At 41.7% G+C, this 16,271-nt stretch overlaps 1 non-coding gene across 1 annotated transcript; it reads left to right on the forward strand.

Moving 5' to 3' along the window:
• The first annotated feature begins 12,985 nt into the window (after window positions 1–12,985).
• On the forward strand, window positions 12,986–13,057 carry TRNAE-UUC (transfer RNA glutamic acid (anticodon UUC)). The gene has a single exon. It is a non-coding gene; the product is annotated as a tRNA-Glu (tRNA).
• Window positions 13,058–16,271: the final 3,214 nt, after the last annotated feature.

A 16,271-nucleotide genomic window follows, 5' to 3' on the forward strand; every position in this document is an offset into this window, starting at 1 on the left:
TACTCAGATGACCTCCAGAGGCTGAGTGGACCCCGTTCCAGCTCTCGTATCACTTTTTCAAATTTCATGGCAGAGCCGGCAATCGAACCCGGGCCTCAGGGGGTGGCAGCTAATCACACTAACCACTACACCACAGAGGCGGACAAAAAAATCAACACTCTAAATTGACATACTATGTGGTAAAACGTTAAAATTACCTCCTCACTGACACCTAGGCTATGGCAGCTGATGGTGAATCTGTTGAAGATACAACCAACCTTCGGGTTGAACCCTTAACGTCCACACAATAATCTCTTCAGCTATTGTAAGTTTTCTCCCTTCTGGTATTTTGTATATGAGGGTATCATTAAGTTTTTGGCACAGTTATAAATTATAATCGCAGAACGCTGTATTACGATGCCAGATCGAGTTAGGATTCCTCTGTCATGATAGAGTTTGTACTGTAGGTTTACATTACATACTTCCAAAATATGGTAGATCTGACAACGGCCATGGTGGCATGAATGAATATTTTAGTATGACAATTTGATTTGACATTTCCAAGATAAAGCAAACGCTGTGTAACTTCTGGCTCAACTCTTATGGTAAATTTCCGCAGGATCTCCAGCCACTTGACGTAGCGATGGTCGCCGAGGGGTGCCAGTGACTCACGGTGCTTTATGAATACCTAATCAGGGAGGCCCCTGAGAAAGAAGACATCAAGGCTGGCCAGTAATTTGCCTCCATTTATCGCACACGAGTGGACTGAGTGGGAGGGTTGGTTCTTCCGGTTCATTGCTCGGGAAGATTGTCGTATGGGGTGGCGTCCCCTCTGCTCTCCACGACCAGACAGACACATCCTGTCCTAACATACATACCTGCTCGCATTATTGCAGATGTTTGCTGCACTCTATCAACTAACAACAGGATACATATTTTTTCTTCCCTTCTATCTTAACCCTAGAAGTGGCAACTGTCGAATATTCGACACTTTGGTACCTGCTGTAGTGGCACTGTCGAATATTCGACATGTTCGTATTTCTTCTCGTAATTTGCTCATTTCTCCTACAGATGTCATGACAATCTACTTCTTGACATTCTCGATGTCCACAGCAGCCGCGAGTTCAGTTTCATTCATATGTACAACCTCTTTGGGCTCAATTTCACAGAAATAAATGACGATCTGTTTGAGCGCCATTTCTGCAGTGTTTGTAAACAAGCCTTCACGAGCTATACTTTGCTATTCTTTTTAATTCTGTTTCGTAGTTTTTCGTTCAGTGTGAGTTATTTACTTCTGTATGTATATATTTATGTGATTGATTATGTACATTTTATTACAGTGTGTGTATAAATATGGCATCTTCACTACATTACGGAGAACTAATAATGAAGTGCGAAATTTGTTGGAAGATGAAAGTGACTGAATTGACTTTGAGGTTACTGAGAATGAACCGACAGATTCAGAGTCATATTTGGAATGTTTATCAGCTATTTCTTCTCATCAAATATCGGAAAGTGAAAGTGATCAGGAACCTCCCATAAAGAAACCTATAAAACAACGTGGTGTAAAGTTACACCTCCAAATGATTGTATGTCAATACATTTTCCCCACTATTTTCAGAATTTACCTCTCAGAGTGATGAAACGTTTACTGGTGCATTACAGATGAATTATTGGCAGTCTGTTTGTGACATATTCCAGGTTTATGTACGTATGATCGAAAATGTCATTATTATTATTATTATTATTATTATTATTATTATTATTATTATTAGTTTGAATTTAGGAATTACACTTTTTGAACCGACTGTACACTTTTCTAGTCAAAACATTTACGCACTTTCGTGTCACCACGACAATCATTAGTGTATTAGCTTTACGTAGATATATAAAACGTCACAGATTTATTTCACAACTTGCGGATATTTTGTATTTTATTTAGACAAGTAAATGCTGCTAAATATGACTGCCACCACAAGATTTAACATTACCAGTTCCAGGGTTAATACGTTTACCGTCCAGGTTTAGCTTTTTTCCGCGGACTCGGCGAGGGATCCCACCTCCACCACCTCAAGGTCAGTGTCGTAGAGCATGAGACATTGGGTCAGGGATACACAACTGGGGAAGAGGACCTCGCCCAGGTGGCCTCATCTGCTATTCTGAACAGAGGCCTTGTATGGGAATGGGAAGATGGAAGGGAATAAGCAAGGGAGAGGGAAGGAAGCGGTCGTGGCATTACGATAGGTACCATCCCGGCATTTTCCTGGAGGAGAAGTGAGGGACCACGGAAAAACAACTTAGCGGATGGCTGAGGTGGGAATCGAATAACCCTCTACTCAGTTGACCTCTCAAGGCTGAGTCGACCCCATATTTCTTGACAGAGCCGGGAATCGAATCTGGGCCTCCGGGGGTGACAACTAATCACACTACCCACTACTCCACAGAGGCGAGCATTACTATTATTACTGTTCCGGATTTATCTGTGGATCACAGAGGTGAAAAAAAAAGGTGCGGGCTGGAATGGGTCTATCTACGAGAGTCAAAGATTAATTCAAAAATAAAGGTTATATTTCTTTTCAGAAATTAAATTTTAAAACAACATTTCAGGTAGGCTACAGGTAGTTACTGTAGGTACAAAATAGAAAAGACAGGAAAGACCCCAAAAAGACTAGTTATAATTTGAGCTTTAAGCTCATAATTTACCAAGGTCCCAACATCACAATTGTTGCTTTAGACAGGTAGCAAAGGAGAGATATCTCCCAAAACACAATTTTCAAGAGCACTTTGCTCCCACGGTTACAAGTTACGGCCTTCCAAAGGCACCACACAAATATCTATTACATACCAGAAAAGAGCTTACATGCTCTACAAACAAAACCAAGGAGACTGCGCTCCCAACCCTTACAGCCTGACTAAGGCAACCTTTAAGTTTACATTAGAGATTAGAGATTCTTTGCTCAATAGAATTACATTTCTAGGCCTCTCTAGGCACAACCTACAATTTACAACGCCATATTAATTACCTTTTAGATTACACAGGGGTATCTAGTACCCATACTACCGGGCCTTCGCGAAGAACAGGTTACATTACTGGCCCAAACACAAAATTTATGGAGGCTTACACTTGCGCTCCTCGAAATCAGAAATTAAAACCCTCCTTGGGCTTGCAGCCCGACGATGAAGAGGCTAATCCAACAGTACTGAGGTGACTAGAAGGAAAAGTTAATTTATGTTTTACAAGAGAAAAACCGTTACAAAATCGTAGTCACCTCAATATTAACCGAAGGGGAATTCAAGAGGGTAACGCACTCCCTATCCCCGCTTTACAGTTTAAGTCCTTTGGACTTACATGAAATTTTACGGGAGAAAGAAGAAAGTTTACATTTTACGAATTGACTGTTACATAGTTAAAGATTGGAATCTTCCCCTCGGGTCAGCTTGCAGAGATAACTACTTAGATGGAAAAACTGTTAGACATTACATTAGCTGATGTTCTGCCTGCCGAAGAATGAGACCCCCGCCTCCTGTCTTAACACACACACACTCAGTAAGACGACGATCAGAAAGACTAATTCGAAAAGGCGTCAGCTTTTATACCCGAGAGGAGGGTTCGAGAAGGCTCTGGACTAAAACCGGACACACCCTCTCATTTTTATTGGCGGATAAAATAGATACAAGAAGCGTATGATTGGCTGAAAAATGAATACATTAAATTTATGATTGGCTATAATCCCACGATGGCGGGATGAATAAGAAGTGTTGCAAACCTTGAAATATCGAAAACTAAGAAAGTCCATTCTGATCAGAAAACCCATAAACACGAAATTTCTTTCAATTACTAGTTGGTCCACTTCGCACTAGAGTGCGTGAAATTAGTCTGTTAATAGAGACATCTATGGAGGAAAGTCCAAAACTCCTTGAAATAGTTGTGGTAAACACCCAAAAACATTTTTTTTCTATGGGTTTTACGTCGCACCGACACAGATAGGTCTTATGGCGACGATGGGATAGGAATGGCCTAGGAGTTGGAAGGAAGCGGCCGTGGCCTTAATTAAGGTACAGCCCCAGCATTTGCCTGGTGTGAAAGTGGGAAACCACGGAAAACCATCTTCAGGGCTGCCGATAGTGGGATTCGAACCTACTATCTCCCGGATGCAAGCTCACAGCCGCGCGCCTCTACGCGCACGGCCAACTCGCCCGGTACACCCAAAAACAAAAGAAATCCAGTCCGTTTAGGCAACCTTAAAATATCACATTAATCTATCACTTTAATAGTGGCATCTGTTGATCAATGTCCCAACTTCCTGCACTAGCTGTTTCAAGTTTTGTCTGATAGATAACTTTCTTCAAGGCGCTTATTTTAAATGCGCGGGGTTGAGGTGTACCATCCGGTACAATTATTATTATTATTATTATTATTATTATTATTATTATTATTATTATTATTATTATTATTATTATTATTATTATTATTATTATGGAATTCTTACAGTTTTCATGTAATATGATATGAGTTTCTGTTGCATTACTAACAATGGTATTCAATTAATGTGATTAAAAACAATATAACATAACCTCAGCAAATGATGTTATGGCAGTAAACACATTACAAAAATTATGTTGAATAACTACATTAATAATTTCCCCATGTAAATTAGGCTTTACTACGCGTTTCTCTTCTTTTTAAGAATGTATCCCATTGCTAGTTCAAGACCACAACTGTTGTTTGCCTTCCCTCCACGTTAAAAAGACAGCTTTTGATCCTAGCCAAATCTTTTTTCAATCTTGTCAAGCATTCAGCACTGTTTGACAAGATTTCACAACTTTTTTTGTGAGGTATTGAACTGAAAGAAAAATGTGATGGTGTACAACAGGCATAAGTGACATCCACCCATCTGAACACTCCCGCAACATATTTTTCATTCCTCAATTGCTATTTCCAACTGGCATGGTTGATACCCACTGTATCGTCTTCTCCCTTTATAAAAATAGCCGTTGTTCGTCCCTTTTGACACCCCGCACGTGCGCCGACGTAGGGCGCGTGGCGGCCACACCAATTATCAGTCATTTGTAGTACGACGAGAGGCCGGGTCTCGCACTGCCTGGAATAGGGAGTGAGAATTATTTATGAACTCCATAATTGTACGCCGTCTTTGTGTATGCTCTCTTATTTCTCACTCTAGAGGATTATCCGACTGAGAAACTCTCAAAGCCTAGTTTCCATCTTACCCTAACCGTGCATTACATAACAATATCACCCCTAATGCTATATCAGGTAGCACAAGTACAAATCAAGTCCTAATTCTGACAATATCTTGTCTTACTACTGCTTCAAAAACGTTTCAATTCCGTCCCTAAAGGGAACGGCGGGCCTCCTAGGTGGTGACAACGTCTCTCAGCCCAATGAGATGTTCAGGGAAGGTGAGGAGGTTTGCGGCCATGACCTATACTAGGAACTGTCCAGGCATTCGCCTTAGTGCAGGAGAATTGAAATCAGGACAGACGACGGTAAGCAAAGACACGGCCAGCGCTCCTCTGCCCGGTTGGTCTGTCGGAGTGCAGAGCTGTCGGATCACGGACCAGCCGTTGTCACTTGTAGGTCAAAGCTTTTTTTTTAAAGTTATATTTACGACTACCCGTTGGTTATCCGTCCTTGACGTATTCGTTTTTATAAGTTCAGCAGTGATGCCATCTAAGGGAGATGAAGACAATTACGCTTTGTTTCCTTTTGACTTGGCATATGAGTATTTTCAACCACCATCACACCATTTTAACATAAATACTATACTCATATGTCCAGGGCGTATTAGACAATTGGTAGCGTCGCGTCTTATTTCTTGCTCTGTAAAAATAATAATTTCATGTTGCTATTTCTAGCCGAAAAGCACCTCTTGTAAGTCAGACCCTCCGATGAGTGTGGGCGGCATCTGATATGTGTAGGTAGCTGCGTGTTATTGTGGTGGAGGGTAGTGTTATGTGTGGTGTGTGAGTTTCAGGGATGTTGGGGATAACACAAACACCCAGCCTCCAGGCCATTGGAATTAACCAATGAAGGTTAAAATCCCCGACCCGGCCAGGAATCGAACCCGGAACCCTCTCAACCGAAAGTCAGTGCGCTGACCATTCAGCCAACGAGTCGGACGCTCTGTCTGATAAGAGAGAGCAATTTTCTCTCGGAGTCTTGTTTCATCTTCTCCTTTCTATCTTCAGCCGAGTTCTCTTTTGCGGGTCTGATTCTGGCCACACGCCGATCGAGTCCCGGGGACGTTCCCTTTTACCCAAACATGCTACAAATAACGTGACTTCCGCCATGATTTTAAAAGGATGGAGAGCTGCATATAGAGCCAATGAGCTTTATTGAGCCCATAATTCTACATTGCAGAAGAACCGCCGCACGGCTGTGTAGGGCCAGCTGCGTGACGGGAAAACGCGCATCCATTTTATTAAATAGCTAAGCCTGATGTTCCTTGCTTGTTACTCACATCGAGCAAGAACGGAACATTTCGGAAGACCTCGAGAAATTAATAATAAAATTTTGGCTAATAACCCCTACTGGGAGAGATTTCGGCACTGTCATTAGCGAGTAAGTAATTAATTTAGAATTTTGGTATCATTTGGGGAAGCTCACTTCACAGGAAGAAATATATGTAATTATGTAAATATGCCCAGATAGAAGTTCGCTTGTCTATCGGCAGAGTGGAAAAGACATGAGGCAAGGTCATCCCGTCAGAATACGCGGTAAAGTCACCCACGGAATTAATTAATTACGGCTGTGAAAGAAGCAGGAGAAATCAAAGAATAACACCATTGTGATCGGAAAAAAGGCGGAATTTCTGGTGCTAGTTTCAGAAAAATAGGTCTAGCGGTTAAAAGATGGGATGATCGCACTCTAACAGGGGACCGCATCCCTATACTGCGTATAAATATCACCTCTGTAAACGAGAGAAGCACTCATCATCCATCGGTCTGAGAGAGTAAAGCTGCGACTGTCGACCCCAAGAAAAAAACTTACAAAAATTTAAAGTGTAAGAAGATAGGCTCGGAAATCTCAAAAGCCAGTTGGCTTGAGAGATAGAAAAATTTATAAAGTATTAAGGAGGAATAAAGTGAACTTTGATATTAAAACGTCTTATTTGCGACATTCATCCTGGTAGGTGGGAATATCATAGTGGCTATTTGTAGGATTCACGAACTTCTGCGAGGGGAGACAGCGAAGTCCCAGATAGCAATTTTAAATTGTTATTGTTACCGAATTTTTGTGGTAGGTAGAGGTGAAAGAAGGTGCGGGGGTGATCAGGTCTCAAGCTACGAAATTAAAGTTAATTTAAAATTTAACAAGGTTATATTTTCTTTCCAAAATTCAGAAAAAACACGAATGGCAGGTACAGAGTAGCAAGGTAACAAATTACAAATACAGTATTCACAAGATTTGGGCTTCGAGCCCCTAACTCACAATTCTTGGGCAATTAGCCCAACTTTACCCCAAAACAGTTTTCAACAGAGGGGCAGAAAACCCCATTCATGCCCAGGAGCACTTGCTCCAAATTACACAGTAAGGCCTCCTTGAGGCGCGCAGAAAACAAAATTTTCAAGAAAGAACAACTTGCTCTCAAAATTTAAGCCTGTCAAAGGCCACACCAAATTCCACCTTCAAGCTGTCCTCTAAGGACATATACACAGGGGTAAAATACCCAACCTACTGAGGTCTATTAAGTGAGAAAAAGGTTAATTACATGACCTCTAAAATAACCATTTGAGAGGAGGCGATCTGCACTCCTAATACACTTTGTTTTAAAACCTAATCTGGCTCTAGGCCACAAAAGCAAGGGCTAATCCCATACTAAAGAGGTGACTTTAGAAAAAAAAATGTACATTACGTTAAATAAGAATAGGTTGTGAAAAAGTAAGTTCACCTCAAAACAATATGAGTGGGAGCTCGAGAGGGTTAAGCACTCTCTATCCCAATATGTAGCTTAAAAGAGAATAGATACTAAAAGTCTTTACATTTTAGGGAAAAGTTACATGGTGGAAAAGCTTCGAACCCGCCCCGAGAGTTAAACTGCTGAGCTAGCAAGAAAAGAAGTTATTATACGGCCATTACCTGGTTGTTGAACTGCTGTCCAAAGAAAGAGGCGCTTCACGCCCTCTGCTATGTACTTTAGACACTGAAAGATGGTAGAGAAGTGGCGCAGAGACCCTAAAATCAGCAGTTTATATACTCTCGCGGAAAGTTCGAGGCGTTTCAGGAAAGAAAACACCCGCCCACAATCATTTATTGGTTAGGGTTAAGCAGCATATCCAATTTGAAGAAGAAACACCTTATTGGTCGTAAATTAATTAAAGAAATTCGGGATTGGCTAAATTCAAAACAAGGGGAAAGAAAGGGGAATACAGCCAACTTAAACAATACCAGAAGGAAATTTAACAAGAAACAAACTTTTGAAATAAAAATTTCTCCAAAAAACAGTTCTTTCACCTTGCACTAGGGTGCACTATTGTAGTTCTTCAGTAGTGTCCTCTAGAAGAGAAAGTTCACACTTCTTACTACCAGCAAAACAAAAATACGTCGAAAACGACCCAGTTTAGAAACTTCAAAATTTCCAAGTAGTGACATCTTCTGGGTAACTTGAAAATTAATACATTAGATAAAGTTCGGACTTCCTCCAGCAGAGGATCTTCAACTGGCGCAAAGTTTGAATTAGCGGCGTGGAGGTGTACCGCCCGATACAGTTATTAACACGCTTCCTTTGACAATCTGTAAGGGAGAGCAGTTGGTTTCTTGTGAGAGATAGTATCATCGCCCAGAGGCTACATTTGGCAAACACCTGGCAAGGGCTAGTTGCTTTCCACGATTTCCATCAGTTGTTGGTCGAGAATGGAGCGGCGTGATCCATTCTGTGTTATGTGCATAATAAAATCTGTTATTATGTTAGTTCAGGCTCAAGAAGATTACTTTGTGTTTCATTAAGACACGTGCAGACTGAATAATACTGAAAAGTACACTACTACAAAAATACACTAGCTGTGCCTCGGAATTGATCATGTCACTCACTTTAGTATAAGGGTCATGTGTGTACCTGATGTGTTTGAACATTGTACATATGGCAAGAAGGCCAGACTCAAAGGACGAGAATCACGTGACAATATGTCTCTTGAGTAACCTAGGCTCTACAATTTAGCTTTATTGAAAATATGAAAACATGTTCAAAAAGCAGTCTACAACTTAAGATTACATATCGTGAGATAAAAACTGCCTGTATCTCAGCAAACCGGAGAACACAAATTAAATATTTAAAAACTCCTGTACGGATAACAATAATCTTCAGTATCAACAAAAAACGAAACCTGTGAAATAAAATCTTTCTCTGATAAGTCATTACAGAGCAAATTTTACTCAATTGTCTGAACACGTTATTTAAAAAGTACATGACTGCAGAAATCTTTCTAAAACAATCGGATACGTGTTTTATCATTTTCTGAATATGAAATGCCGGCTCTGCGGTGTAGGGGTAGCGTGTCTACTTCTTACCCGCAGGCCCCGGGTTCAATCCCCGGCCAGGTCAGAGGTTTGTACCTGGATCTGAGTGCTGGTTCGAGGTCCACTCAGCCTACGTGATTACAATTGCGGAGCTATCTGACGGTGACATAACGGCCGAGAGGATTCGCCGTGCTGATCACATGACCCCTCGTAATCTGCAGGCCTTCAGGCTGAGCAGCGGTCACTTGGTATGTATGCCATGGCCTTTCGGGCCTGTTGTGCCATGGGGTTACATTTGGTTTGGATATGAAATAACGTAATTGGATGATAAGTTAAATTATTATTTTTGTGTGATTGGTATTTCAGTAAATGATCCCTGACATTCGTTACACTGGTGCTATCTTCTATTGTGTATTTCTTAAAATGAAATGAATGTCTAAGGTTAGTTTGAGTTTCTTTTAGGCTTAATTTTTACTTTTCTTATAATTTGCTTTACGTCGCACCGACACAGATAAGTCTTATGGCGATGATGGGATAGGAAAGGTTTAGGAATATGAAGGAAGAGCCCGTGGCCTTAACTGAAGTACAGCCTGGTGTGAAAACGGGGAACCACGGAAAACCATCTTCAGGGCTGCCGACAGTGGGATTCGAACCCACTATATCCCGGATGTAAGCTCACAGCCGCGCGCCCCTAACCGCATGGTCAACTCACCCGGTTAGGCTTAAGTAAGAATGTTATCATTTAAGATGTAAACCCTCCTTATAATATTATCTTCTGAAATATTACTGCTTTTAAAAACTCATTCTGAATTAACATTATCTGAGCACATAAAAGTTGAAAGTGCGTTCTAATTTTTCCCTAATATGAGCACCATGATTTACACCAGAAAGAAAATAAAATGAAACTGAAAGTAAAGCACTTGCAAACAAAATGATTAATATCATAGTGAACAGTTAATTTGATTGGCGTTTTCTACTGCAGACTAGGATTGACAAGATTGTAATGAGCTTTGTTTAGACTTCATACTGTCGGATTTTTCTGGAATAGCGTATTAACAATTGTATTCTCTTATTATAAAGCAAATGGGAAAAATTGGTGAAATGAAGACATACGATACTAATAAATCATTTTTCAGATAATTGATCATTTGAAGCAATACCTTACCCTAATATTAAAAGGATTTATCAAGTTGTATGAATCATATGTTACGGATTCTAGGCCCAGGTTTATCAAATTTGTAATACCGCTACACAGTTCGTATGAAAAAATGTAGTCATTTTTAAAACAGCTGTTTTGTTCTAAACAATTATCCCCGATGAATTGGAAAAAGGAAAACAAGAAAAAGAAGTTTAAATATTCTAAATTTCATGTCCATGCGTTCTCTGAATCAGTCACCCTATAATCTGTTTAGTTCTCGATTATGGTAAATGAAAGTTATTTTTTAACAGTTCAATTCCTTCTCACATGTGAAAAGAAATACCAGATCCCTTCTGATAGCAATCTGTACAAATGAAGGCTGCACACGAATTCACTCTCGTGAATATCTTTCCATTCCAGAGGTAAGGCTTAACTTTAGGCCCAATATTGCCGATCAATTTAACTACCGTAATGCATCAGCTCCCACATTCCTTGAAAATATTTGACAATATATTATCACTCCGTCACATATTATATTAAAACAAATCCACTAACAGGCGTGATTCAAACCGAAAACATGCAAGGGTCCGTAAACATTACCACGTGCTATTCATGCATTCGAAGCTGAAGCGCCCGCAACATGGCGATGCGCGAAAGTGTTCAATATTCCGCTTAGCATCAGCGCGCTCTGTGAGTCTAGATAAGTAATATTAAAGTCTTTCAGGCTTATAGTTTTGTCACTCGCTGGAGCTAACCAATCCAGCATAATGATCTTTGTGGGCACGGCACTGGTGTGGCATATTGCGCTTCTAACCTGGCATTCGCGGAAAGGGTAACGAAGCTTTACCTTCAGTTTAACAGAATATATATATTTTTTTAGATACACACACCCAAGCAAAGTCTAACCTATGCAGAAAATAACAATGGTGCAAAATTTTACTCATATTAATAGAGAGGATGGTGGAGGTCAGCGGCTGCCTGGAACAAACTACAAACACTTTTCTTTAAAGGAAAAGCACTCCTGACAAAAAAATCGTAAAGATAGCCAACGGAATGATGTTTTCTAAATCTTGGGTTCCGCCAAGAGTACTTAAAATACAACTATTATTTTCGCCGAATACTTAGTTTGGTAGGATGTCTGTCTGCACTTTATATTTTTTTTCCTCGTTATTACACCGTAGTTTTCGCAAGAGCTCAATATACTTCCAAAATTATTTTGAAAGTAGACCTAACTTAAATCACTGATCATCACATAGAAACCTGCGCACACATTATTAACTTATGTATTAACACAGTAACCAGTATTTGGCCTAGGCCTAATATTCTTTCTTAATCCATTTTTCTTTTGGACTGGGCTTGAGATCTTACCTCTACCTCCTCAAGGCCAGTGTCCTGGAGCGTCAGACTTTGGGTCGAGGGATGTAACTGGGAAGGAGGACCAGTACCGCGCGCAGACGGCTTCACCTACTATGCTGAACAGGGGCCTTGTAGAGATGGGAGGATTGGAAGGGCCAGATTGGAAGGAACCGAGAGTGGCCTTTGCCTGGAGGAGAACTGGAAAACCACGGAAAACCACTTCGAGGATGGCTTGAGGTGGGAATCGAAGCCTCTTCTACTTAGTTGACCTCCGGAGGCTGCGTGGGCCCCGTTCCAGCTCGTACCACTTTTCAAATTTCGTGGCAGAGCCGGGTATCGAATCTGGGCCTCCGGGGGTGGCAGTTAATCACACTAACCACTACACCACAGTGCCGGACAAACCAGTAATATATTTGTTGAAATAGCGACGAGTCTGGACTAATTAGCGCGCCCACCCAACGCTCCTCCCATCAGTTGGTATCAGCCGCGTCATAAGGAATCGAGTACGTCCCTAGCGACGACAAATGAACAACACACAACTGTACCTGCGCTGGTGAAGGTTTGGAAAAGTTTCACCTATTGTATGTTATAAATAATACGTAAATCCGACGGCGAATGACTCGACAAACATTTAAAACATTTTAACATTTTAAATTTAAAATAGTCCGCCTCTGTGGTGTAGTGGTTAGGTTAGCGTTCTCGATTAACCTAGGGCCATACGATGGGAACTCAGTCCTGATGGCCATGTTGTTTGTAAAATACAGGAATGACATATGGGCTCAGTATCTTATCAATGACTTCAATTCATTAAGTTAAGAGCATGTTATGGAAGTTGTGTCCTGAGCAGCAGAATTTACTTACGCGTCGTACATCGATCAAAGAAAGTTTACTTTAGAAATACAGTCATGCATAACAATGGAGACGAATAGATTTATCTCGTAAATGTTAGAAGTACATACTACATTCATTTAAGTTTTGATAAAACTAATGTAATTTAGGATTACTACAATGGAGAATGCCGCCTAACTTCGTCATCCCATGTGGTCTAGTGGCTAGGATAGCTGGCTTTCACCCAGCAGGCCCGGGTTCGATTCCCGGCATGGGAACAATTTTTTACTCTGATTTTCTGTTATGGGTGTATTCTTCGTATCTTAGTTATCATCAATTGAACAATGTTTATGTCATAAGCTGTTTTTGTGCGTTACATAAATCATACGGAAGCAGAAACAAGGTTACGTTTCTCAACATTTTATAGTAGACCACATCTACCATTGACAGGCGATTATAGGCTAGATCTCTTGTAGAGCATGGGTACTTTATACATTATTATTATTATTATTATTATTATTATTATTATTATTATTATTATTATTATTATAAACAGAGTTCTGGCCGGTTCGTGGATTTTAATTGTGTCCGATTAATTCTCCTAATTCGGGGACTGGGATTTTGCGTTTTTCCCAATACGCTTCACACTCAGACAACACGTCACACTACCAACCACCACAGAATTACTCAATAGTGAATTACATCCCTCCACATAGGGCTGGCATCTGGAAGGGCATCCGGCCGTGAAACAGGGCCAAATACACATGTGCAACACAGTTCACACACGTGACCCACAGGTGTGGCAAAAGCTGTATAATAATAATAATAATAATAATAATAATAATAATAATAATAATAATAATAATAATAATAATAATAATAATAATTGCCGCCTCTGTGGTGTAGTGGTTAGCGTGATTAGCTGCCACCCCCGGAGGTCCGGGTTCGATTCCCGGCTCTGCCACGAAATTCGAAAAGTGGTACGAGGGCTGGAACGGGGTCCACTCAGCCTCGGGAGGTCAACTGAGTAGAGGTGGGTTCGATTCCCACCTCAGCCATCCTGGAAGTGGTTTTCCGTGGTTTCCCACTTCTCCTCCAGGCGAATGACGGGATGGTACCTAACTTAAGGCCACGGCCACTTCCTTCCCTCTTCCTTGCCTATCCTATCCAGTCTTCCCATCCCTCCCCAAGGCCCCTGTTCAGAATAGCAGGTGAGGCCGCCTGGGTGAGGTACTGGTCATACTCCCCAGTTGTATCCCCCGACCAAGAGTCAAGCTCCAGGACACTGCCCTTGAGGCGGTAGAGGTGGGATCCCTCGGTAAGTCCGAGGGAAAAACCGAACCTGGAGGGTAAACAGATGATGATGATGATAATAATAATTTCTTCTTCTTCTCCTTAATCTGCTTACCCTCCCGGGTTGGCTTTTCCCTCGGACTCAGCGAGGGATCCCACCTCTACCGCCTCAAGGGCAGTGTCTTGGAACGTGAGACATAGGGTCGGGGGATACAATTGGGGAGGATGCCCAGTACCTCGCCCAGGCGGCCTCAGCTGCTATGCTGAACAGGGGTCTTGGTGGGGGATGGGATAAATGTCGTATGGCTTTTAGTGCCGGGATATCCCAGGACGGGTTCTATTTGACTTCCGTAGGCGACCTGCGCGTCGTGATGAGGATGAAATGAAATGATGAAGACAACACATACACCCAGCCCCGGTCCCGTTGGAATTAACCAATTAAGGTTAAAATCCCCGGAACCCTCTGAACCGAAGGCCAGTACGCTGACCGTTCAGTCAACGAGTCGGACAGGGGTATGGGATGATTGGAAGGGATAGACAAGGAAGAGAGAAGGAAACGGCCGCGGCCTTAAGTTAAGTTGCTTCCTGGAGGAGAAGTGGGAAACCACGGAAAGCCACTTCCAGGATGGCTGAGATGGGAATCGAACCCACCTCTACTCAGTTGACCTCCCGAGGCTGAGTGGACCCCGTTCCAGCCCTCGTACCGCTTTTCAAATGTCGTGGCAGAGCCGGGAATCGAACCCGGGCCTCCAGGGGGGGGGGCAGCTAATCACACTAACCACTACACCACAGAGGCGGATTCTTTCTTTCTTTCTTTCTTTCTTTCTTTCTTTCTTTCTTTCTTTCTTTCTTATTCTGCTTACCCTCCAGGGTTGGTTTTTCCCTCGGAATCAGCGATGGATCCCACCTCTACCACCTCAAGGGCAGTGTCCTGGAGCGTGAGACATTGGGTCGGGGATACAACTGGGGAGAACAACCAGGCAGCCTCCCCTGCTATGCTAAACAGGGGCATTGCGGGGGAGGGGAAGATCGGAAGGGACAGACAGGGAAGAGGAAAGGAAACGGCCGTGGCCTTAAGTTAGGTACCATCCCGGCATTTGCCTGGAGGAGAAGTGGGAAACCATGGAAAACCACTTCCAGGATGGCTGAGGTGGGAATCGAACCCACCTCAACTCAGTTGACCTCCCAACGCTGAGTGGACCCCGTTCTAGCTCTCGTACCACTTTTCAAATTTCGTGGCAGAGCCGGGAATCGAACGTGGGCCTCAGGGGGTGGCAGCTAATCACACTAACCACTGCACCACAGAGGCGGACACGTTAAATTTTAGTACATATCATTTCAGAGTTTTATACTTCTTTTAGGGCCTCAATATGCATTCATTTTTAAATCTACTTTATATTCGAATATCAGTTCTTGGATTTGAATTTATAAATTGTTGAATTAGTTGATTTAACTTATTGGTATTCTCTTCTTGTGTTGTTAGAAGTAGTATAAGTGGAGACTAATAAAGTGTCGGAAGATTAATCAAAATCTGAATCTACTAAACAAACAGCGATGTCTGATTATCGGGAACTCAAGTCAACTGTCTCAATTTTCTCAAAATTATTCAGTAAAGCAGAACCTATAGTAAATTGCTAATTTCGCGCCAATGTGTCTAAGGAAATGCATATGTAAAGAAAACATTCTTTTGAATATGGTCAGTATCATCATAGCCATCAGCATTCTTAACAAGATGTTTGCATGTTTCATGAACTGGTCTTATCTGTTCTCGAGGACATCCCACGCATGGTTCCGCAGTAGCTGCAGGCGCTTCGCCTTATCCCCTACAGATCTCGCTGATGACAGACTCAGATTGCTTGTGTGGGTACCTGTTTCAGTTAAGTCTTTCTCGTAGTTATCTCTTGATGGATCTGTATGAAAGAAGCTGATTTTATTTACTCTATGCAATTCACGCAATAATCAAGATCTTCATACGGTTGTCGGGTGAAATGAGAAGAGTTAAAAGGTTTAGCTTCGAAAATTCCAATTAAAAAGAAGGTATGCTATGTTTGGAATGAGATTATTCAAGCAGTAGAATCTCTCTTAGGGATCTGTATGAAAGAAGCTGATTTGATTTACTCTATGCACGTACTTAGTTCAAGGAACATGTATCACTTAATTCTTGATTAATATTTCCCGGGCTGAGTGGCTCAGACGGTT

The sequence above is a fragment of the Anabrus simplex genome, chromosome 5 (genome assembly GCF_040414725.1).
Source record: "Anabrus simplex isolate iqAnaSimp1 chromosome 5, ASM4041472v1, whole genome shotgun sequence".
Taxonomy (NCBI): domain Eukaryota; kingdom Metazoa; phylum Arthropoda; class Insecta; order Orthoptera; family Tettigoniidae; genus Anabrus; species Anabrus simplex.